Source organism: Pygoscelis adeliae, unplaced genomic scaffold (genome assembly GCF_000699105.1).
Source record: "Pygoscelis adeliae isolate BGI_AS28 unplaced genomic scaffold, ASM69910v1 Scaffold106, whole genome shotgun sequence".
Classification (NCBI taxonomy): domain Eukaryota; kingdom Metazoa; phylum Chordata; class Aves; order Sphenisciformes; family Spheniscidae; genus Pygoscelis; species Pygoscelis adeliae.
This window is the reverse complement of record NW_008824939.1, coordinates 2,878,840-2,881,877: the sequence shown is the minus strand read 5'-3', so window position 1 is coordinate 2,881,877 and position 3,038 is coordinate 2,878,840.

Here is a 3,038-nt window from a genome sequence, read left to right as displayed (position 1 = left end):
TGTTCCACTATCAATTCCTTTGCATGACATGAAGATTTCACATGACGATTCAGACTGAAGTGGTGTGAATGAACTCCTTTTAAAAACATATGATGAAGTAAAATAAAAAGGTTTTTCCCCTCTGAAGGACAGCAAAATGTTGAGCTTGCAGCCCTTCCTAGCCTTGTCAATAAGATACTGTCCAAAAAACACTCTCTTGTGCAATTTCTTCACTTTTAAAAATATCTGGGCTGTTAAGTCAAAGGAACTGAATCGTCTTTGTTTCCTCAGTATTCCCCCATATGGGCAGTGTAAAAAAAAAAAAAAACAAAACAAAACAAAACCATTCTTCAGAGCTGCATTTAGTCCACAGGCTCTGACTCCCATTTTTGCCATTGTTCTTATGGAAGTATATTTGTGGAAGTCTCAAGGAAGAACAAGTAAGTAGTGTCCATAGTATGCCATGTCGGCAGCAGTGGCCATATGTTTTCGATTATACCTAAAAAAGAAAACTAATTTCTCAGTATATCCACTTCAAACATTAGATCGAGATTGAAAACTACTGAAAACAATGTGTCTTGTGCAACAGTTTTCTGTAGAATTTAAATCAAATCCATACTGACTTAACTGTTTTCCAGCTATGGATTTTCTAAAAGAGAAATATTTCTACTTTCTCTTTTCTAGCTCTGTAGTCTAAATAAAATTACTCTTAGTCTTTACCTTATGGTAAAAGGCTCACTTCCTTACTGCCTTTTCTAAGGAAGAGTACAAGACATGCCTCCAAAAGTACAATATTGGGGAAGGACATTAATTTTTCTCAAGATGGCTTTGGCAGACAAAGACTGGCAATGTATGCCATTACTCCTCATCTTTGATGTAAAACATAAAAAAGAGGTTACAGATTTAGCATTATTATTTCACTAAAGATAAGTGAAATTTATAATCTCAAGGCAAATCATGCTGGGAGAAAACTTTAAAAACCGAATTTAAGAGGATCTCATTAGATGTCTATCCAAGAGCCAGGTCTCTGAAACGTTATTTATATATAAAAGTGTAACAATAATAATAATATTGTATTGTATAACCCCTGGGGTTCAAGGCACTGGAAGGAAGTCATGCACATAGAGGAATGGACAGGAAGGATTTCAGAGTCCAATAATGAATATAAATGCTTCTCTAATTACAGAAAGTTAATCTCAAAAACCTTTTTGTGGCATTTTTTTCTGCACCTAAGGTTAAGCATAAGTCACTATAATTCATTTGTTTAAGATTATGTGTGATGATTAATGTTTATAGCATATCAAGATATTGCTTTTTCTGTTCATAGTTGGAATTGTTGGAAGACAATTGGCATATTGGAAAAGCCAGCTATTGGAAATGGCATCATTTTAGTGAAATAGGACAAGCATTAATGATATTTAGTGGATCTTTCTGTATGAAAAGAATGTAAATAAGCCTTTCTAACAGCTATCAAGTCCATTGGCAATTAGTTAAGAGTAAATTAGCCTCCACCTGGACTACCAAGGTTAGATTGCCATGTCATTGGCATGATAACCCAGATCAATTAACAATAATACTATACCTATTCTGCGAGTAACTAATAGAAATTTAAAAACAAATTTCATTGACAGCTGCCAAATATTGGGAGAATTTATTGGGTTTAGCTTACCAACATTACTGTAAAACAAAATAAACCCCCCACTTTAAAGCTTTTCTTGTATTAAGACTTCCTGTTCTTGTATATAAAATGTGGATTTCTGCAAGATTATGAATCATTAAAATCCATAGGTTTGCTGCATAAAATATAGCATCTCTAATAGCTTGATTTCAGTGTACTTTCTTGATTTATTGTAAATTCTCTGACAATACAAGGGGAGAAACGAAAGCAATTACTTCAAGTACATGAGGCCCATCTTTCCAAGGCAGTATTTTAGAACTGCCTCTTACTAAAATAAATAGACAGTTAGTGTACAGAAGCTGTACTGTGCTTTTTCTAATATCTACAGTTGTCACTGTTACTCTTTCAACAACCGATGATTAGGACTCTTTCAAAAGTAAGATTTCTTAGATAAGGGATTTTATTTTTTTGTATCAATGGCTCTTTTAAAAATCTTTACCAGTAACTTTTCAGGGGATAGAATTATGTGCCACATACTGGAAAGAGGTGTTTATTGCTTTTAGAAATTATTCTAATTTTGCTAATATTTATTTTGATAATGTTTCTTTAATATTAAAGTTTGTGGGCTTGCACCAACTGTCCATGATGGTCAAGGCTAAGACAATTTGTGTGTTGTCATCGCATTAGATACTGGATTATGCATACAGCCTGGTTCTACTGTCTTGTCTAGTTTCCTGACTTTTACCTTTTATCGTTGACAGTGATTTCATATGTACTGGAAATGTCTGAATGTTTAAAAAAGATTCCCCTGAAGCCTGGGAAGCCAGGTCTAAGGTTTGATTAGTTAGGGATCTCAGAAATAGCAACTATATTGAGATATTTATGATGTCTGTGCATTCATAACAAATCTAGAGAAAGAATATGTAAAAACTTTTTTTTTTTGCTAAAAAGAAAAAAATTAAAGACTGGAAAAATGTTAAAATACAATCTGTTGACTTCTTATTTCTCTCCCTTACCTCAGAGTAGTAGAATTTTTCAGAGGACAACCACCTGATTAAAGGCCAGGAGAAATGGAGATGCTTGAACACAAGTGAATATTAAAACTTCTCATGAGGCTCAGGTCTACTCATATAACAAAGTTTAAAAGTTAAGAATTCAGAAATTCCTACTCACTTTTAAGGAAGTGCTTTATCTATAGAGGCAAGGGCAGCAGATGTGCATAGGTCATGTAAGGTTCAAAAGACTAGTAAAGGAAATATTTTAAAGTATTTTAACACCCAAAACCAAAAAACAAAAGCAGTCATCAGGGTCCTATGCAAGAGTTTAATCTGAAACGCATCATTCTCAGTATGAATTTTCTTATAGACTTCTGCTCTAAGTTTCTGTTTGTGTAGGTGAGATGCATTTGAAATGCATGTCTCTTTGGTTGAACAAGGAATTC